The following is a 23,010-nucleotide window of genomic DNA, read 5'->3' on the forward strand; positions in this document are numbered from 1 at the left end:
GCCCCAGTGAATCTCACTGCAGGATTGGGGTCTCATACATATATTAATCAGACATCAACATCATCCCTATGTATTGGTTCATGTAGCCATCAGAACAGTCAGGTGATATATAGGTTATGTCTACACTAGAGCTGGCGCTGGAATTTCCAGCTCAGGTGGACATACCTACACTAGCTTTGATCAAACTAGTGTGCTAAAAATAATAGTGTAGCGGCAGCAGGATGGGTTAGCGTCACTGAGTTCAATCCCATCTGAGACCCTACGTATGTACTCAGGACGGCTAGCCCACCTTTCCAGCTGTGCAGCTGCAACTATACTGCTATCTATAGCACACTATCTCAATCAGACCTAGTGCGGATAGTTCTCCTCGAGCTGGAAATTGCACCTCCAGCTCCAGGGTAGACATCCCCATGCACAGACAGTATGACTTAGCCAATTTGAAAGCAGTTCCAGGAGAGGCAGTTCCCAGCTAAGAGAGAAGAATGAAACGTCAGCACTTGGAAAACAGATTAACATTTTTCAGTCTGTCCACAAGCCTCTGAAACAAAAAGTCCCCAGTCAAAATTCCGACAAACAATAGCATCTAAATGATATAAAATAATTGAGAGAATGGAGACTCGTGCCAAACGTGTAGCTGCACAGAGCTGTTTCCCAGACAGTTGGAATAGTGTGTGCGGGTATGTTATATGCTTTCATCCTCTTTACTGCCCAGCACCTGCTTCCGTCTCCATGTCTTTAGGGAGAAGAGAAAAGGAGTGAGCTGCACTCATGGTACATTCCGTACCCTTAAAGAGACATACAGCAACTGTACATTCCATGGGAGAGTGTTCATAAATGCAGCACGTCCCATGTGCGCTCCCATTTGGCACTGAAGTCCTTCATTAGTTTGAGTGACGGGGGCAATACTGCCAAAAAGAGATTATTTAATTATTCCCCCCCCCCCCCACAACATGGCTGTGAAGCGACTCATTGCAGTTGCTAAAACCAAGCCATCCCAAGAAACTGAGTGACTTAAATATTAAAGACAGTTATTTACTTAGGCATCAGTCCCAGTATGCTTTCTTCATGCATATCTTCACAGCTATGGAGTCAGCAAAGATTTATGTACATAGTTGGGAGAAAGTACCAGGATTATTCAGATCATTTTTGTTCTCTGTCTGTCTGAACCTTGTCAAATCATTATTATATCTCAAATCCCCCTTTTCCAGTTGATGCATCCAGAACGCCAAGTAGAACCAAAAACAAAACCACAGGGACAGATTCAACTCAAGGGACTAGAATGCATATCTTCCTATAATAGGAAGGCATTTAGATTAGAAGTTCTGGTTTTTGCCCATCTCTAATGTAGCAACCTACATGGAACTTGGAGGGAGGAGCACAGATTGCAGGAGGGAGGAGTTTGGAGGAATCACCAGGAAGTCAGTCTGCATGCACATAGCTAGAATGCTAGCAAGTACTAGAGACCTCTTGTGGTTTGTTCCTGAGTCTGTGGGAGCTCAGTGGTAATCGCGCTCTGGGAGTTCAGGTACACATGGCTGGGTGGAGAGGTGAGTGTGGCTTTTCTGTGCAGCACTAATGTAGAATGTATAAATGCAGCATCTCTAAATAGTTCTCTTAATAAAGGGACAGTTTAGTTTTACAGGCTTGGAGTCCTTTCATGTTCTTACCCAGCAAATGTTACATGAACTATCTAATATTAATATTTATTACAGCTGGATCAGTTAAGGTTCTCTAATCTTTTTCCATTCTAATCAGCTTTATTTGGTTGCTTATAATTTTCTCAAGTGATCATCTTTCAGGATGAGAAGTTGCAGGTCTGCACTATCACAAAGCGTGAACTTTTGGGGACATGTTTAAGCAAAAACAGGTCAACTGTTTTTGAGGACCAGAGCAGTGAAAAAAGGGCATTTCCACTGCTATAAAAGCACTAGGGGCCCTTTTTGACCAGATCTAGCACCTCAGTGGGAAGAAGTAGATTCTTAAAATTTGTCAGGAAGATGGGCCTTAGGTGAAAATCCATTTTTATTTGGCTAAATTACCATGTACATATGCTCTTATTTTTAATTAGCATTGAGGGTGGTTTTATTTTAAAGAACAATTTCCCAACATTCCAGTAGCATGGTGCACACGTGTAAGTACTACATTGCTCAAAGCATCTTTTGGAACTCTTGTTTCCTTTCCTTCAGAAGTCTGCTGGAGTCAGCTGAGCCCATATGTGTTTAAAATTGTGAACGTTCGGTTTTGAGTTTGTACTGTGACCAAACAAATTTCATGCAGTTTAGTTTCTACTCTTACTGGCTCCTAAATAGAAATATTAGCAAGAGTTAATGAACTTCATCTGGGGCATGTTTCTACCCTTATATAGAACAAGGAATAGAAACGTATTGGCTGGTTCTTCTCTGAATAGTTTCTGCACATAACTGAATTGTGCTTGCTGCTAAAAGATTACAGAGAGTGTTTAAAGTGATTGGGGTCTCTGGGCCCAGACACGTTTTTTCCAGAAAGATCAGCACACCCAAGAAGTTCAAATAAAAACTGCTTTCACTTGAACAAGAAGAAAATGGTGCAACAGTTGAAACAATAAAATGGATGGCTGGATAAAATAAAACTTTGAAAAGAGAGAGAGAGAGAGAGCATGTTGACAGAGCAGCCCTTGTCCCCTGTTCTATAATGGTCATGCTGATTTTACTATGCCAGAACAGTGCTTAAGCATCATTGGCCTGATCTAATGCCAACTGAAATCAATGAAAAGATCTCACAGATTTCAGTGGGTTTTGGATCAGGCCTCAGAGAAATATAAGAATTCATTCATATGTCTTTTCTTATCTGAGCACTGGTTCCAGATGTAATCTGATTCATTATTGGTAGAGTCTGATTCCTTCCCATGTGCTTAAATTTTTTAATCCTCTTAGAAAGTTCCAAATGGACTTGTTTGTTTCAGGTTTATTTAAAATTGCTCTAAAACTAAGGGGCAGAAATTTCTGTCTATCAATGTGCATCCTGCATGGAACTTTTGCCTTCAAAGCGTTTACAACCCAAATCCCTAGATTTTTTCCCATGGAAAATAACTCAGTAGAGGTTTCCCTAATTTTGGTGACTGAATTGTGGGTCAGATGGTTCCTCCCACATTCAAAGTAGGATGCTCCCTGGGAGGGCAATCTCAATGAGTCCCTCTTCACCGAACACCCTCTAGCAACACCACTGCCACCACATCATGTCTGTCAAAACCCAGAGGAGCCCGTTTGAGCCCCTACAGAAGGGTCTGGCACCCATTGCCATACTTGATGCTTCCCCTATGGTCTGCAGGAAGGAAGTATGGAAGGCATCAGTATGGATGCCTTGTGCCACCAAATTGGCTATGGCCTCAGGTAAGGCTTCCCTTTATATGAGCGCCATATCGAAAGTGGTATGTGTAAGTATGTGGGTGTGTAGATAGCAAAGCCATACAAAGAGCACCGTCTACTGGCAAATGAGAGTAAGGTAATAAAGTTATTACCCTGCAAGTGGCTCCCTAGCTGAGCAGCATTTAACATCCCCCAGCTCCTATCAGTGCAAATCCACTATACCTGCCCCGGTTCTCTGTTGTGCCTGGGTTATAACAGTAAGAGATCAGAGAGATACTTAAGTACTGCACGAAGTTTGGGTCATTTTCAAGTGTTAATAAGGTGCTTTATGAGTGTTACACACTGAAGGAACAAATGTGCTAGTCAAGAGGGCAGGAACCGTGGTGTGCAGGACCAAAATGGAGACGGTCACTGAACAGCATGGCACATACAAAGGGAAAGGGTATTCCAGGCAGCGGGACGGTGTGGAGGAAAGGTGCTGCGTCACTTATGGGACAAGAAGACTGAGCTACAATACAGCACACCAAGATGGCAGAGTTCAGGGTACAAGAAGAGGAAGTAAAATGTCTTGTTTTGCGGCCTAGGATGCAGGAAACCTGGGTTCTGTTCCTGGCTCTGCCAGACTTGCTGTGGGACCTTGGTCAAGTCACTTTGGGTATGGCTACACTGCAATGTAAGCTCAGGGCAAGGAGAACACCCGTGAGCAGACCTTGGCTTTAATTGAAGGATTGAGCATATACACAGGCCTGAGTCCAACCACCCCTATCCCAGACTTCCTAGCACACTCCCAAAATGTGGCCACTCTAGCCTTTTGTTCACGGTGAATATGGGAAAACCTGACTGTGCCCCAATCTTGAATGTGCAGAGGACAAAAGTCAGCTTTTGGCAGATTCCCAGAGCACTAGTCTAGTGGGGCTGCATCTACACTACAATAGGGCTTGGACCCTGGGTCCCAGCTTGCCTCAGGCTTGGCCCCTCCACCATCACCCTGGGGTCCTGGGACCAAGCCCTGGGTTAGTGTGAGTGGTGTGTAAACAGAAGGGGGGGTTAGGCTTGAGCCTGAGTTCAAAACCTGGGCTGACAGTGGTGATATACCCATATGCTCTCCGTGCCTTAGTTCCAAGAGAAATCCACAGGCGTTCCTAACAGATTTATCAGCATTTGAATCTTAAGCTCAACCTACAAAAATCTTGTGATTTGATACCCCCGAGGTTCTGAATGACCTCAACTTCTATGGACGTCAATGGGAAGGGAAAGACACTCAACACCTCAAGGCACTGAGCCATTCCAGACGCTAGTCTATAGAAATAGGCTAATATCACATTAGTTTGCGAGCCCCCTAGTGGCACTCACTGCATTCTATGATGTCGAAGCCTCCCACAGCTGTTGTATGTATATGTACAGAGGAGAAAACACAGTAATTTGGACACCGCTCTACTTATGTGGTTTCTACACGTTACTTTGTTGTGTAAAGTGCTGCTGATATCACAGAAAAATCCAGCTTTATTTAGTTTAGCAGACAAAAATTTCTAACCCAATGGGTAGGAAGAAAAATATTAGCTTAGGATCCCGTCACTGATGGGCAGCAACTCTCAGCCTAGCCTGTAATTCCTTGACATCTGATAATGTGAGTTAGGCAATGGTTTTCTAGATGACTTCACTTCGTTAAAATGAAAATAGTTATGGAATGGTGGTTGTTGGTTTTGGTAATAGTCTGTCTCATGATAAAAGGAAGCTCCACTTAATGCTCCTGCTTCATTACTTTCAAATAATCATGCCCCTAGGTAGCCAGCAAAGTGCAGAAAGGTTTTCAGCAATCAGCATGCAAGATGCACGCTAGTGTACAGTCTATTGTTAACTCCATACAGTCTGTGGTTATCTCCGTAGTACTGTAAAGACTTCCCAAGCAGATGTGAAGCCATCTCACTGAAGCAGGCATGTGCATAAAAGAGGGGGCTCTGAATGAGAGATCTGAGCTTTTCCCTTTTATAAACTATGATGTTCCACCCACTGTTTGGGGTTTCTTTGTTTTCACATCTTTGTGACAAAACCACACATGATGAAACTTAGAGACACGCAAAATTAGGCCCCCTAGGTCCAGGAGACATTGCCGTGAATCATTTGCCAATGATTTGTTGAAGGAACCTTGTGGGTAGTATGAAGCATTCAGAGCAGCATATCAGCTTTCCACCTCTTGGCTCCAGATGTAGGCATGTAACCCATCCCCCAAGCTGTAGCTGAAGCCTCACCCGTGGTGCTTGCTACTTGAAGTGGCTTCTCCCCATGTGGGTGGGGGCCTGGGTTCTTTTTTTGTGACACCTAGTGTTTCCACCCAAGACCCAGAGGGTGCTGTCCCTTGGAAAAATGACTCATACTACCACTACTGACAAGGCGTATGAAATCCAATACACAAGAAATAATAAAGTGAATCAGCACAAAAAGTGACACACCCAAAAACAACAATATAACAAAGGGGGACTTTATTGGGAGCAGGAAAATAGGCTCTGGGGAAGGAAAAGGTTAGGGCTAACAAATATAAATGCCTCAACACATTTTCCACATCCCAACACTTCATTTATACCCCCCCTCCCAGCTCCCTCGCTTGCATCTTCCCAGGCAGTACAGACAGGCTGAATCTGGAGATAAGTGCTGTGAATGTTGGCAGTTTAAACAAGAAGGAGTCCTCTTACAGTATCTTTACCTCTGGGTGGCATGGGATAGTGCCCTGGAGTCTTGTGAGGGTCATGTTTGTCTCTCAGTAGCCAGTACCAGATGAGGTCTCTGCCTCCCTGGATGCTGGCCTCCACAAGGGTGGAGCTGCCTGACCCATACACTAGATCCTACAGCAGATCAAAGACTCCCTTTGGGGAGAGGGAGAGTTAATGAGAGAGTCCTTGCACTGCTCTGCTCTGCTTCTCTCTCAGCTCCCACATTCAGAACAGAAACTAAAACGAGTCTTTGTGTTCTTGAGTCAGGCTGCCCTCTCCCATTGAAGGCCCGGCTCATCAGTGACCCAGCAAAATACCTGTCTATATCACCCCAGGTGGACGCCTCCCTGCTGGCCTCAGCAGTAACAAGCCCTCTGCTCACTGCAGCTCCAATTACATATTGCAGAACAGAGGTGGTTAAGAAGGGCTGAGCCTAATTGGGGGGTGAAGGAGAGCTGGAAGGCTAATTAAGCCATTAGGCAGAGGCTACAAAAGGCACAGGAGGAAAGTGGGATGAGTGTGAATGATTGCATTAGGAACTTCCCTCTGGAACTAGGTACCATAAAACAATAGGAGTAAGGCTGTACAGCATGCAAGGGTGGTGGGAACCAACACTGTAAATAAACTGGACCCGGTGTTTTAACAGCATAAAGGTATCTGAGCTGTTTGTGGACCTGGGCAGAGGCAGGAGTGAGTGGGCCCTCCCAGACCACCACTAAAGGTTCAATCCAGAGTTCCAGGGCCTGGCAAACTCCACCCATCTCTCTCACACATTATGAAGTAGGATTTTTTTTTAAGATGCTATGTGTGTAATGAGTGATCCTGTCACCTGGTGCAGTTACAGCAGTGCAACCAATGAGAAGAGCCTATGTCAGTGCAAAAGGATTTGCTACTCTACTACCATGAGTAGTAGAAGTCAGTGGAACTATTTGCAGTGTGTAAGTGGGACCCAAGTCCATATTTAAGCATTTAAATAAGGAACTCCACCCAGGGGGTTGTATAAATCCTAGCAGAAGACCAGATTGCTTTGATTTAGTTTATCTCTATGCTCAGAGAAAAGCCTAATTGCATTTTCTCATCAGCCATAATAGCTGGAGTATAAAGTTGGCTCCCAAGAGGGATGAATGAAAACACATTTTTATTATCACATGGACATACTGTCCTTTTAATTAATAAATGCATATATGGTATCACCCATTCATTGTTTTGAGTACATTTTATGTTAGTTCCCCTTTCAGAGGGGATCAATTATCAGTGATAATATTTTGAGTTGAGATGGGCCAGTTTTTGAGAGAGAGGTTTTTTAACTCTGGATTGTGTTTAGGATAGGCTCCAGGGATTGGAGCTGAGGTTGAACTAGGCCTACTGCTCTCATTTAAATCACATGAGATGGGGCAGTGAGATCTTTAGCCCAAAACAGAAGAAATTGCAAAAGGTGAGTGACAACCATTAACAGTTCATCTTAAAACCAGAGTTATCTCTAGAGACTTCCTCCATTTTGCTTTGAAATCTCACTAGAATGGCTGCTGTTCTGAGGTTTCAGCTGCACCTCAGCCAGAATGGAGGATCAAGCATCTTTGATTTTAGATCCAACCCAAAACCAGAACTATAGGGGTAGGGTTGGATCTGGGGATTTGAATATGACCCCCACAGACCATGAATATGGTTTCAGAATGGAAAGTCATTTTAGTACATCTTTAGTCTTGTGGTATATGCTTGGGACCAAGCATACTCTAATTTTGACATTGTCTGCTATTCTCTGTAACCTGTATCTGTAGTGCTTGGGCTATGCAAGATGCATGCCTTACTCTTCCTATACCATCCACAGTAGTCTAATTCACAACAAACAGCCTGTCTGTAATAAAGTACTGCAGCATCTCCCTCTGTTTTACCCCAGGATCACAGAAAATCATGCACCTTTCTTGTTGTTTTTAATTCAAACGTTTCCAGTTGTGCAAATTATGACTAAAATTACTCCACCAGCAAAAGCTTTGACACTTGTCAGACCATGTGGCTGCTCTGACCACATTAACCATCCTGGCTGCTTTACATGGGAAAAGAAGGCTACGCAAGATAGGTACAAATAGGGGGTGCAATCCAGGCCCTCTTGAAGTCAATGGGAATTTTGCCATTGACTTGAATGGGGCCAGGATTTCACCCAGCTACTCTTCGCAGCCTCCCTGACTTCAGTGGAAATGCAGGAGATGTAAATTCGCACAGAAGACAGCCCTTGTTTTCCAAAATAATATGTAAACTTTGCGCAAGAAGTCTGGTTTGCAACATCCCATCACTGTGGAACTGTGAACATGTTGTTTACGTACGTTTACAAGACAGCTATAAACTCTAACACTACATTTGCAGCTGGAACCACAATTGTTTGGGGGCAGTGTCTACTATCAATATTATGCCAGCCAACAGTTACCATCCGGGCTGTGTGAGTTGTGTTGGAATTAGTGGGCATCTTGCCAGTTGCAAATGTTATAGCCTCTACTAACATGACTTTTTAAATTTTTAAATAAATCTATAAACATCTTCCCCAAATATTTACTGTAGCATGTTTTACGAGATGTGTTTTTTAAATATTAATTAATCCCCAAGTCTATTTCACGAATAGTAAAGTTCATCGAGCTATTTGTTTTCATGAAAAGCACACAGGCAACAGGCACAAATGCTTTGCTGATTCAAACAAGGCTTAACGCTCTGAGAACCTTTTAAACGCCATGACCAATGGCTCAAAACCAGGCACTTACAGATGCTTCTGATTGAGAGGAAAGAAGGAAGCGAGACCCAAGTCGTATGCCAGGGTCTATTTCTATTAAACCTCTGTTAAACAACTGCATGGTTTGGCTATTGGAAACTAGACACAAACTGAGGAATGTAGTTTACAATACATATAATTCTCTTGTTTTTCAGGAAAATATGCAGCTACTTATGGAAAGGAGTAAGTATAGCAAGCGTTCACTCTAGTGATTTTGTAAATTAAGTTCCAGCATGCTTTTAGGTAAAAGTTATTAAAATTTGAATTCTTCTGTGCAGCATATTCGCAAATTATCTTGTACCTGAAATGACACTGTTTAGTTTTCCATTCTTCTGTGTTTACAAGTTTACAAAGCTTAGATTTTAAAGTGGCTGTGAATAACAAGGGGCAGGGACTGTGTGTATGTTACAGTTGGGCACAGGAGTGGCAGGGGGCAAGCTGCACATTTACAGAAACATGTTGGGGTTGGCATTTGTTTAAAAGAATTACCATTTTTTGCAAGTTATGATGAAGGGTCCTCATAACATACAGCACGTGAGGTGTAAATTAAGACTCAGGGACCCTGATTAATGAAGCAGAGCTGCACTGAATTCTGTGAAAGACTGAGACTAATGTGGCAGTGAAAAAATTATTACAAAACCTTCAGCCAAATTTTTCAAAAATGGATGCTAAAAGTTGGACTCCTAAGGCCCCGATCCTGCAAAGACATACACACGTGCTTCAGCACTCAGGAGTAGGAGAAGCCAATGGAACTATTTACAGTGAGTAAGCGGGAACCAAGTCCATATTTAAGCATCTAAATAAGGAACTCCTTTTCATAAGTGCTAAGTATTCCACAGCTTCTGTTGTACTCACTGAGTCCTAGCATTGCCTTCAGTAATGCAGGACTTACAGGAACATAGGACTCTGAGTCCAGTCTCCTGCTATTATAGACAGCCCTATCACGTGATGCCATTCATAAATGTATCAAGATACATCTTAAGACCAAGTTAGGTTGTCTTTCCACACTACTCCTACTGGAAGGCTCTTCCAGAACCTCACGCCTTGGATGGTTGGAAATCTTCTAATTTCATGATCAGTTTGTTCTAGGGTCAGTAGGAAGAGTGCTGCAGAGGTGGAATTCCCTCCTTATACAGACACAGACAAAGAGAGGAGCCTGAGACCATTATTAATTTCATTGGGCACAGGGAGCACATACTATAATTAATGTTTTGTGCCAAATTCCATTTCCTTTTCCGAGAACTTTCTCAGACAAATTCCTTTGGGATGAAATTTTCCATGCTTGGAGTTGGCTCAGAGAGAGGCCATTTTTTTCCCTCCTGAAAAGTTTGAGCAAAATTGCTGGAGATGATTTTGAGTAATGCATGCATGAAAAAAACCAGTCTCCCTCCAATGTTGAAATCAAGAGTTTTGCACATTGATCATTCAAAACCATCTAGAGGAAGATAAAAGAACCATCATATTTGGCTAGGGTTGTATATTTCATTGAGATTCAGAAATGAACCAAGTTTGGAGAAAATAGGCTCAAAAAGTTAAAGATATGAATATGCAAAACAGGAATTTTCTAGCATGCAGGTAAAATTTGCTATATGTTGGGGATGAGGTGTTAAATTGATCTTGTAATATAACAGGTATCTAATGAACAACCATAAACTAATTTTCACTTGTAATCTACAATGGATTTTAACATAAGCCTCCCTGGAAGTGAAAGGCTAGTGTGCTAATGCCAATGCACTACGCAACCAAGTCCTCCAAATTGAGACTCCTACTGTTTCAAAGAGTGCTTCTGAGCAACGACATATATAAGTGGGACAGGAGCGATAGAGGCAGGCGATGCATGCAGATTTCTTTCTCAGCACCCAAGGCATGCTAGAGTGGTTAAGCTTCTTCACAACTGATACCACCCTGTTTGTGCCTTGGAAATGCCTATATAACAAATCTCTGATTTGAAGGAGGAAAAGAAGTTTCCAGACTGGTCTAAATTTCTTTTTCTTCAGTTCTCCTGAAGATACATTTGTGCTGGACTGAAAGTAGAAGACTGACAAGACTAACACGGTTCATTTAATTTTGTACGTTTTTCTGTTTGGTTGGTTGGTTGTTTTGCGGGAGGAGGATGGGGAAGATATTTGTTTGGGTTTTGGGGGAGTTATTTTGGTTAATTGGACACCTTTACATTTTTCAGGCTTGTTCTTTGAACTGTTTAAAAATAATTCGAAATGAGCTCAAGGAAAAAGTCCAGATAAACAACTTTGTGTAAAATAGCCATGTCACAGCATGACTGGTCCCTGTAGAAGGGACCAGGGCCAGTATGCCTGGGGGTGGTCAGTTGATCCCAATTAGGTTTAAAAGATGGCAACTGGGTGATAGGGGAAGGAGTAGGAGTAGTCAGAGTTACAAGAAGTTCCCTACGAGGGGAGGCAGTGAGAACCTGCTGGGGAAGAAGAGCCTCAGGGAAATCCCTGAGTGATGGTGCTCAGAGAATGGAAGACTCCTGTGGGAAGCCCTGAAGCAGGAAGGACTGAGAGGTAAAGGGGAAAACTCCCTGGGAGCTGTAGCCCAGGGTGAGCTGAGGAACTGGATGTTTTAAATTTTGCCTATATGTAGAGAATAAAACTGCCTGGAAAGACGCTCTGGATATGGCAGAGAGTCCTTTATGAACTGGGGAGAAGGCCAATTTATTACAAGCTGTAATTCAAGAAAGAAAATTTCTTGATTTAAAAATTCACTAATATTAACAGCTAGTATTTATTTGATGGTTCAAATATTTGGGTTTGACACTCAGGTAATCAGTTGGATAAAACCTATATGCTGATACCTCTATTTTAAAGAATTGAATTCTTTTAGGTGAGATGTAAATCCAAGTTGCTTATCCTACTTGTGGTTATTTAAATTCCCCTGGCAGTTTTCATAAGAATGTTTGATTAAATCAAGTCACATCTTTAACTAGCAATTGACGAAAGGAAGTCCACTGTGGACAAATGGAAAGTTACCTCTTATTATCTCTCTAGGACAAGGTCAGTCTAATACAAATGAAAATTCCTCCTGGAATCTTATGAACATTAAGTTCTACACCAATTAGAATCCTAATGTCAAATTTTACTAAAATGAGCATGTTATTTTTCAAATTGTAGCTGAAAGCTTGTGTTGTCGCATGGCTGTAATTCATATGTGTGTGGGGAGGGGAAAGGAAAACCAAAATTAACTGAGAACTTAAACATTAACTGGTAATAGACCTCAATTCCACTATTGACAAAACCTACTGATATTCTAAACAAAAAGAGCTTTCAGACATTCTTGTAGTGGTTTCCATTGTTTCATACTGACTCAAAAAACATTCTAGGCTTCACAGTGATGTTTGGAGTTCCTCTGTGTGGGTGACTTTGAAAAGATGTAGCAGTTGGGCCATGTAATCCACCATCTGTGCAGACAACTTTATACAGCCAATGACATTTTTGTATGCAAATTAGCTTTATTGTGAGGTGGTGATTGGTTGTGTTACCTCTCACAATGGTCTAGATTCTTGGCACAGCCTAGATACATGCCTTTTTGATGCACAGGTGTAATTTGTAAAGTCAAAGTCTCTGAAAATTGAAATTGGACAGTAACAGACTGTGAATCAGGTGATAAATCAACCTGATCATATTCTGGACAAAATGATCTCTCATCTGTTTGTAGCTGTTCCCATTGCTTCACACTAACTCAGCATTCAGTCTAGGCTTCTGAGGGAGATACATAGTGACAGCTCTAGAATTTTATTATGTAGATGAGTGTTGTGTGTATGTGACGTGGGGGATAATGAAGCAGCCCCAAATATCCTAAAAATATTCTATCTAACAACCACATCAAAATCAAAAGGTTTCAAGGCTGTTATGATGATATGGATCCTTTTCCTTCCCTCCAGAAGAGTGTAGGTTGAAAAGAGTGACATAAATTTTCAGTTGCTCAGGACGCATGTCACACAAGTCTAAGTAGCTTCTATTTCTCTCTGATTAAGAATATGAATTCCAGACCTGTGCAACACAAATAAAATATATTGCACCACAGCTTGCTTTGGATTTGCAGAACCAGAATCTGATAAGGCTTGACAAACCAAAAATCCAAACCACTTGGCTTGATCATTATAGATATAGAACAAAACCAAAATCTTTTATCCAAACGCCGTGAATTTTGGTGTTTCATGTGAATTAAAATATGCATCCAAATTGCCCAAGAGCTGGATTTTGCAAAGCCAAAGCATGGCTGAGTTTTTGCAAAAATTTCACATAGGGCCCTTGGCCCATCTCACAGTTCAGGGGTGAGCTGTAGTTTTGGCCTTTTTCTCTGTGGGCACCCTTTTCACCAGACAGGCCCACACCTGCACTTCACTCAGAGTGTAATCCTATGATTCATCCCACTTTTAGACTGGATCACCCGGCTACAGCATCCTCTGCTTACTAACAGTCTCCCCTTAGCATGTCCTATTGGGTTTGGGCCCTGCTATAGATTTCTCTCTGGGAGCTTGTGACCAGGGTGAAAAATACAGTGACACAGGGCAGCTTCTTCAAAACAAGTTAGTTATTTGTCCACAGGAACATAAAGAGTGAAAGGGGTTAAAATAACAAAAGCCTACACGCACATTGTCTTACCTAAATTTTGTCTTTAACGATTTTAAGTAGATTCCCAAGAATCCCTGGCATTGGAGGATTTTGAAAGACAAAGCTGCACCCCGACAGCTGAAACTTCTCTGATCCCTCCTGTCAATGTGTGTCAGCATCCCTGAGGTTGCATGCTGTCTTATTTAAAAGTCCCTTTGTTCAAGAATTCTCAACCAAAGACCTTCTGAGGTTTCAAGCGGGGGCTTCTACACCTGAGCAAACTGGTTTATGCATCTCTCCAGGTACATATGAGGCAGGCTTTCAGCAGAGGATTCATTGTATCATATATTTGAGAGCCAGGCAATTTAATTCAAATTTATGCTGAGTTTTTGGGGAGATCTGCAGCTGGATTTGGCCCTTCAGCTTCCATTGAACCAACCACCACCACAATAACCAAGTTCACAGATAACATTCATACAATTAATACAGATATCTCCAAGAGGTGGTGTTAGATTCTCCCAGTTCTGTTTTGTATTGTTAAGAGGAAATCCTAAATATTGAACCTGGCGCTGTTGCTGCCAACTCTACCTGGCAGAAAGGTTAAATTTTGGGGGGGAGGGAGAGGTTTGTCAATCTTCTGTTGCTGCACGCTACTGTCTGTAGTATTTTAACAAGAGGTGACCTACTACTTGGACTGGCAAGGAAGAGTGATATGTTGCTCTCTCTCTATACCCACTTGCTCCACCCAGCAGGCAGTGCTGAGTGTGAAGATATGACATAATCACATAGAACCTCTCTAGCCAGCACTTAAGTATGTGCTTATTGGTATGCACGTGGGAGTCAGTGGGATCATTCACTTGGTTAAAAGTAAGAATGTGCTTAAGTGCTTTGCTGGACCTAAGCCTTGCACCCCTCCCACCCTCTAATTTAAGCACAGAGATGACTACAGAGAATTGCAGTAATCAACAGCTGTTGTACTCTACAGAGAGTATCAGCTTTATAAATGGATAGTCCCCTTTGGCAGGTGCAGCTGGGTGCAGTCCCTGGACTAAATACATCTTGCCTGGTTAAGAGGCCATTGCATTGCCACTGTGCCTCCAGAACCATTTGGCAGGACACTCAGTGAAATTTCCATTAAGAATAACATTCACCATGAAACACTCCTAATTTATCTGACTGCCTTTAAGCCAGTGGTTCCCAAACTCTACCATGTTGCATACCACCAACATAAAATGCCACCACCTGTAGTGCCACCCCCCTTTTTGGGGGGGGCAGGGGCCAGCACCAGAGCGGCGCCTGGCCAGCCATTGTGAGTGTGTTCAGGGAGGGATGGGGGGCAGAACGGCCAGGCCGTCATGCTGCTTGGGGGCAGGGCCAGTGCCAGAGTGGCTCCTAGCCAGCTGTTGTGAGTGTGTCTGGGGAGGAGTAGGGGGGCAGAATGGCCGGGCCATCATGGGCGCTGGGGGCCGCTGCACTCTGCCCCTGCACAGCCGAGTGCCACTGGAGGCTCCGCGGTCAGCCCCTCCAGCAGCAGGTGGATGCATACCATTGGGAGGTGGCCTGTGTATCACCAGTGGTATGAGTATCTCAGTTTGGGAACCACTGCTTTAAGCCATACGGTTGTCTTGATGCTCCCCCCAGTTGCAATACCACTGTATCTCTTTGCAGTAAAACTGTACATGTGATCTAACCCACTGTGGTGTTTGCCTTTGTTCACCCTCTTTTAATGAAAAGCCGAACACATAGGTTATTCACTCGGGATGAAAGCCTCTTTCAGTCTTCTATTATTTAGTAATACAATGCTAAAGACAGAAATTAACTGCTTTTTAGCCCACACAAATGCGCTTTGCACTGCTGTGTTGCAGAAAAGCCAAATTCATCACAGTGATCTCATTGTTGCCGATAGCACCCTCCTGGGGCCTTTCACTTGGGGTGGTAGCTATTATCCTACATAAACATGCAGTAGTTCAGCAAATTTAATAATGCCTTAACGTGTCTGGAAAGAATTGGGGAAACATAAGACACATAGCTCAATCATTGAAGACACACATCCAACCTGATCAGTCAGACTAAGCAAATAAAAATGACACCAGACATGTCAAAAATGCAAGGAATAATTACAATACCTTTAGACTTTTGTTAGTAAAATGTCACTCTGGTCTACTTGCCACCAAGGCAAGCCTGCCTTTGTGATAGATCGTCCTTTATACCAAAAACCACAGTAATGTTTGTTACTCCTAGTCCCAAAGGACCAGTTGCTTACCCCAGTTGCACTTCAAATCACACACCAAAGACAATGCTTGTAGCCAATCATGTAATAAACCAACTAAATATTTATTAACTAAGAAAAGGAAACGAGTTTTATGTACAAAGTTAAAGCAGGTAAACAGACACATACAGTCTTAGGTTTCAAAAAGTAGTAGTAACTTCTGTAATGTTAAAGCTCTATATGTCCATTAGTGCTAACCAAAGCTAAGTAGCTTGGGGATCCCTTGCTTATGCTTAGAAATATTGCCCTTTCCAAATTTGAAACAAAATAGTGATATAGTTCCTTCTGGTCAGGGATTTTTATTCCCTTTCCCCAGTGTTCAAGCTGTGATGGGATGAGCGTTTGTGGATTGTCCCCTCTGCAGGGGTGTGGGAAAAACAACCAATGAAGCCTTTGTCCACTGATGGTTTTTCTGGTGCCTATAGGCCTTTTTTTGTTGGTCAGGAGATGACAAGTCTTGTGGTAAACTAGTATTTCACACTTGGTAATACTTTTCTCCTAACTGGGGGTGTTACATTTTCACAACAAACACTTTTGTAGTTACAGAGCAAACGCTTAAACATTATAACATGAGACACAAATATTATAAATGAGATAAATGCATGCAGTAACTCACAAGCATTTCATAAAGTCCAAACACTAAACACACCTCTATAAATATAATACATATTTTAACACAGGGGAGGCAGACTGGTTTCCAGCTATGCATTTGTCAGTATTCAGTGAGACCTACGGCCCTAGGCATGAGCTGACACCTGGTCTGCCAGTGTCACAAATATTTTCAGACTTTTGTTAATAAAATGTTCCGTGGATACCCATCAAAGAGATGGAGTAGATATATGCATTCTTAAGTCAGTCTTTATTTCCAGGATACGTATTCTCATGCCCTTCACTAAAAACAGATTGTCAGACTGGTATGTGCCGAATCAGAGCCAAAGATGGGTGGAGGGAGGCATCGTGTTTCAGGGAGAGGAGGAGGAGGCTGTTTCAATGCAGTGATGTAATTTGGTACAGAGTAGGAATGAGCAAACCTATTTAGAAAAAATTAGAGCCCCTTCAGTCCCCAGAGACTTGACCCAAGTTCAGTCAACCCTTTTATGTGTACTGATCTTTGATAAAGGAAACCTTGGGCTAGATCTTCAGCTGATGTAAATCAGCGTAGCTCCATAGACTTTATTAAGATCCACAGATTTACATTAGCTGAGAATCTGGCTGTCTGTAGCTAAGCCAACGTTGTGCAGGCACATAGCATGTACAACAGAGATACGTGTATTAAATAGCTATAGAAATCCTCAAGCAAAAGTTTAAAGGAGAGTCCCAATGTTTTTTCCCAGTAATTCAGAACTAATCTTTCTTTAACTTTTAAATAGAAAAAAAACTCCATTATCCTAATTTGCCAATATCTGTTGAGGCAATTCACGTGCTTACACAACTCACATTGTTGAGACACTGAAGGGTTTTAATCCCACAAAGAGTGGGACACACTCAGATATGTCTGTGTAAATTAGACTTCCATACATAAAGACACCTTTAAACAGAGACTCTCTGGGCCCCATCCATATTTTAATTACATGATATTTAATTTACACATTTGGTAAGTGGATGTGAGCATTAAGGGCCAAACTCAGAAGTAAGGTGTAAAGTAGAGAAAAATTGGGCTCCCTTATGCCCGCTCAGACCTACTTATATGCATTCTACTGAGGTGTAAGGGAGTCAAGCTGTTGTAACCTACGTACAGTAAGGATAGAAGGTGAAAGTCCCATTAATTTAGAGGCAGCAGAATTTGGCCCAGAGTATTTTATAGTGCCCTCCTAAATTGTTATGCATAAAACAAATGGGACTATGACAATTTACATGAGTTGAGGATCTGCTCCATAATGATTTGCACTTCTGTACCACCTTCTATCAGAGCACCTTAAAGCACATTATAAACCTGCCTATAATAAGCTGTGAGAGATGCTGCGTTTTTTTTAAATGTTTGTATGTTTTTACAAATAAGACTGTGATGTATCCAAGGTTATACATGCAGTCAGTGTCAGAACCTGGAATAGGAAAATAAATCTTCTTATTTCCACTCCTGTTTTATTCACAAGACTATCTCCCTCCACACCCCATGAATAGTTGATGCTAGTCAATGACACATTTGGCCCAGCTGTTCATACATTAAAGGCACATTGAGTTTAATCTCAAATGACATTTATTCTCTGTACTTTGTCTTACTTTCCATCTGTCTCCTTTTTTTCTCCCCTCCTACTTTTCTCCCTCTTTTTTATTCACTTTTTGTTTTCCCACTGAAAATATGAAAATCAGAAAAAAGTTGGAGTTTCATTTTTCAATGAAAAATGACAGAAATCGTCAAAACTTTCCTGAAGTTTCAAAGAAATTCACAAAACGTAACGTTTTCAACTAGATCTATCATTAATAAAATATTTACATAGCTATGAAGTGTTACTTTGAATTTATTTTTTATTGAATAAGGTTCAATTATAAAAGAAGCCTACCCACATTTGCTCTCTTCTTGGCATGTGACAAATTACACCAGCTGATTGTATTAATAGAGCAGATGATCAGTACCATGATGTATCATCTGACTTTAATGCTCATTCTATCTGGATCCAGTCAGCTTTTTTAGACCAGGAACCTTTATGATTTTGTGTGTGTGCATGTGCATGTGTGAAGAGGAGCAAGGGAGCACCCCTGATGGGTTCCTCAGGGTACAGTTAGTTGATAATGCCCCTCACAAAAGTTATGGAGCATTTGTGGTTGCATGAAAAAAAAAGTTGTTTAATTTGCCTGTTGTACTGCAGCTTTCCCCATGTCTAAGACTTAGAGTAATTGTTGCACTATGACTTTATGAAGGAAAGAGCCAACTGCTGCGCAAACAAGCGCTTAGTGAGAGTTAACTTCACACTAACTGATAACGATCCCAGAAATCAGAGAAATGTAGGGCTGGAAGGGACCTCAAGAAGATAGCAAATCCAGCTCCCTGCATTGTGTGCAGGACCAAGTAAATCTAGACCATCTCTGATAGGTGTTTGTCCAACCGGGTTTTTAAAAACCTCCAATAAGGGTGATGCCACAACCTCCCTATTCCAGACCTTAACTCTCTTATAGATAGTTTTTTCTAATATCTAACTTAAATTGCCTTTGCTGCAGATTAAGCCCATTACTTCTTGCCCAACCTTTGGTGGACATGGAGAACAATTAATCACCATCTGCTTTATAACAGCCCTTAATATATTTGAAGACTGTTACCTGGTCCCCTTCACTTTCCTTTTTCAAGGCTAAACATACCCAGGTTTTTTTTTAATGTTTCCTGATAGGTCAGGCCTTCTAAAAAGTTTATCCTTTCTGTTGCTCTCTTTTGGACACTCTCCAATTTGTCCACATCTTTTCTAAACTGTGGTGCCCAGTTCACCAGCTGAGGCCTCACCAGTGCTGAGTAGAGTGGGACAGTTACCTCCCATGTCTTACATATGACCCTAACCCCTGTCTGCCTACTATAACAGCAAACCTTTGATAATTATTTTCTGAGTATGGTCTTTCAACCAGTTGTGCACACCTACCTTATAGTAATTTCACCTAGATCACATTCACCTAGTTTGCTTATAAGAATGTCATGTGGGGCTGTGTGAAAGACCTTGCTAAAATTAAGATATATATATCACATCTACTGCTTCCCCACATCCGCTAGGCCAGTAACCCTTTCAAAGGAGGAAATTAGGTTGGTTTGATATGATTTGATCAAGACAAATCAATACAGGTTGGTACTTAACACTATTATCCTCCAGGTGTTTACAAATCGATTGTTTAATAACTTGTTCCAGTATCTTTCCAGATATCAAAGTTAGGCTGACTGGTCTATAATTCCCTGGGCCCTCTTTCTTCCCTTTTTAAAGATAGGTGCTACATTTGCCCTTCTCCAGTCTTCTGGGCCATCATCCATCCTCCATGAATTCTCAAAGATAATTGCTAACTGTTCCGAGATTGCTTCAGCTAGTTCCTTAAGTACCCTAGGATAAATTTCATTAGGCCCTGCTGACTTAAATACATCTAACCTTAAATACTCCTTAACCTGATCTTTCCCTGTTTTGACTTGCATTCCTTTCCCCTTGTTAATAGTAATTATGCTGAATATCTAGTCACCATTAACTTGTTTAGTGAAGATGGAAGCAAAATAGACATTAAACACCTCAGCCTTCTTGATGTGAACAGTTTAGTTCTTCTTCCCCACTAAGTAGTGTATTTACACTGTCCTTCATCTTTCTCTTGCTCATAATGTAGTTTAAAAATCTCTTCTTATTGCCTTTTATGTCCCTTGCTAGGTGTAACTCATTTTGTGATTTAGCCTTTATGATTTCATTCCACATGCTTGTGCTAATCTTTTGTACTCCTCCTTCAAAATTTGTCCATGTTTCCAATTTCTGTGGGATTCTTTTTTGATTTTCAGGTCACTAAAGAGCTCCTGATGGAGTCATATTGGCCTCTTACTATCCTTCCTATCCTTTCTTCACATCAGGATAGTTTGCAGTTGTACCTTTAATATTGTCTCTAAGAAACTGCTAGCTCTCCTGAGCTCCTCTAGCCCTTAGATTTTCTTCCCATGGAACCTTACTTACCAGTTCTCTGAGTTTGTTTAAGTCTGCTTTTTGGAAGTCCATTGTCCTTATTCTGCTGCTCTGACTCCTCCCTTTTCCTAGAATTGTGAAATCTGTCATTTGGGTGAACATGATTATGAAATTGCTTTCCACCTTCAGATTTGCTATCAATTCCTCCCTGTTGGTCAAAGTCAAGTCTAAAATGGCTACCCCCTGGCTACTTTAACTGGGAGCTGTGCCACTAGTGAAGGTTAAATGAGACCAGGGGCTTCAGAGAGGCAGGGAGCTATGCCGAAAGCAGGACTATGGAAGCGCAAGAGATGCTAGAGCCACAACCATTGAATTCCATTAAGAAGGGGTAGAGGGTGTCAGTATAGACATCACCTTGTCTAAGCACACAAGTTTTGCTTTATTTTGTTTTTAAAGGTAAGGTTGTGTGATTTTTCTTAGATTCGTCGTAATAGGATAGTGCAGTGGTTCCCACTCTGGGGATCTCAGTCCCTGACAGGTGTCAGGGAGTCACAATTATAGCTGGGCATATAACAAATTTTACAGTTGCTGGCAATTCCAATAAATTAGAGGGGAGGGGAGGATGGGAGGAATTGTCTTGAATCAACCTGAACATGATTTTTTTTCCTTTACATTTTTCGTGACTCAACGTTTGAAAATTTTTTTGTTCAAACAAGACATTTCATTTTACTCCGCCAAAACAAGTTGTTTTGATTTTGACCATTTTAAAATAAAATTAAAGTAAATTTTTGTTCAAAATGACTGTTTAAAAATTTTAACCTTTTGTTAAAAAAATATGAAAATGAAACCGGGGGTGGGGGGGGGGGGTTGACAAACAATTCCATGAAATAGACACATTTGGGAAATGTTTCAGTGTCACTCAATCTGCATTTTTTTGCCCAAAAAAAAGGTTGTGGGGAAAAATGTTGTCCAGCTCTCAGTGTGACCAGCCCGGCCTTCCCATATTCTTGAATGGAACAGGTTTCCAAGCTAGATCCCAGGTAGATGTGATGGAGAGTTCAAGGAAAGGGAGGGCAGGTCTCACTTTTTGGAAATGGGGGACCTCTGGGGGTGTGTGAATCAATGGACTAAATGCCAAGCGTTAATGATGACTTTGTAACATAAGTAAACACATATTCAGTTCTTTTGATTGTCAATCTGTTTGACTTTTTCCTCATAAATTAATCAAAATTCTAGGCGTGAACCTCGTTAAGCAGTAACTTTTAAATTTATTTACGCAGACTATACCTGCTCCTCACAAGTCAGTAGAGCTGCTTATCTGTCTGTCTAGGAATAGACACAGATTTTTGTAAAATAATCCTTCGCTCCATGCAGACTTCTGTTTTGCTATTTCTTGATTTTTTATTTTTTTTTTTTGAGAGGCCTAATTTAAATTTGAGCACAATATTTTAAGTACTGCCTCCTTTGGAGTAATAATAATATGGTCGCTAACCTATTTGTAGTTGAAGCCAGAAAGCTACATATAGTTTTAAAAACTGGCTCTTGGGATATGTGGGCTTTGCCACTGCTCTAGGGCCTAATCCAAAACCCACTGAAATCAGTGGAAAGCCTCCCTCTGACTTTAATGAGCTTTGAATTAGGCCACTGGAGAGACAGGTGTGAAGCAAAGCTTTGAAGTCCTCATTCAATTTGACAGTCTTTGGCACAGCAAATCTCTCCCTGATGTCAGTGACTGGCAGGGCATCGGTTGTCTCCATGCCATCATCCCTCCACTCCCCTCATCCCTGTAAAGAGCCCTTCCTCTGTTTGAGGATCCAAAAGGGAAAGGAGGTTGTAGCCAGCCTCAACGCTGCCCACTAGGTACATCATCCCTCCAGCATTTAACAGACACGCTTCTGAAAAGGCAATATACCCTCAGGACTTACCAGGATTTTCTATGGAGTCTCTCTGTGCCATGAAATTCCCTACCCTCTTTAAGGAAGGTTGCAGGGTTGGCATCCAGAAAGAGAAATCTTATTAGTCTAGCTGCATTAGAGCATCGCTGTTTGGGAACCAGAAGGGGACAGGAGGCCAAATGCCTATGCAGCATTACAGAGAATCCCTGCCGTTGATTCATGCCTCTGGAAGACCTGATGGGACCCACAGGCTGTAAAAGCAGAATGCTCCGTGACAAAAGGATCTGGGGAAAGCTCTGGGAGGAGGACCATGTCAAGGTTATTGTTCCCTTTACATTCCAACTTGGTAGCTCTAGGATGATGAACTTTGGAGCTTCCAGTAATAGACAGGCCAGCCTCAATGTGCTTTGCTCCAACAGCCCAGGCTGTTTTTGAATCGATACCTTATCTCAACTCCATGTCTTAATTTTGATGAACTGCCCCAGCTATTATGGCTTGATTTCCCTGTGGTAACAAGTGTTTGCTATGAGAATCATTCATCTTGGCTAGATTTAAAAATGAGTAGCAAATAGACCCCTACGATACATGGATTTCTACTCCTTACGTGCAGTTTACACACAATAAAGTTAGCTTGACCCTTGCAGTAAAAATATTGTTTCTTTTTTATATATATATATATATATATATATACCTTTTAACTTACTGAAGCTGAGTTTATTATGAAACTGTTCATACATATGTCTCATCAGTAACATCTGCTGCCTCGTGGGGCCTGGCTTAGACGCTACTACTGTCTGATGGCCTCCCAGTTAAATCTTCTGTTGATAATCCTCCAAGTCCAACATCCCTCTGGCAGATTGACACCTCTTTTGTTCCTATTGCGTCCCGTGGTCA

General features: G+C 41.7%; 1 long non-coding RNA gene across 1 annotated transcript; it reads left to right on the forward strand.

Moving 5' to 3' along the window:
• Positions 1-1,457: 1,457 nt before the first annotated feature.
• LOC137149009 (uncharacterized) lies at positions 1,458-22,970 on the forward strand. Its single transcript, XR_010918647.1, has 3 exons — positions 1,458-1,547; positions 8,966-8,993; positions 22,866-22,970. It is a non-coding gene; the product is annotated as an uncharacterized lncRNA (long non-coding RNA).
• The last annotated feature ends 40 nt before the right edge of the window (positions 22,971-23,010 follow it).

Source organism: Emydura macquarii, unplaced genomic scaffold (genome assembly GCF_026122565.2).
Source record: "Emydura macquarii macquarii isolate MOO-44397 ecotype Brisbane River unplaced genomic scaffold, CSIRO-AGI_Emac_v2 contig_705, whole genome shotgun sequence".
Taxonomy (NCBI): Eukaryota; Metazoa; Chordata; order Testudines; family Chelidae; genus Emydura; species Emydura macquarii.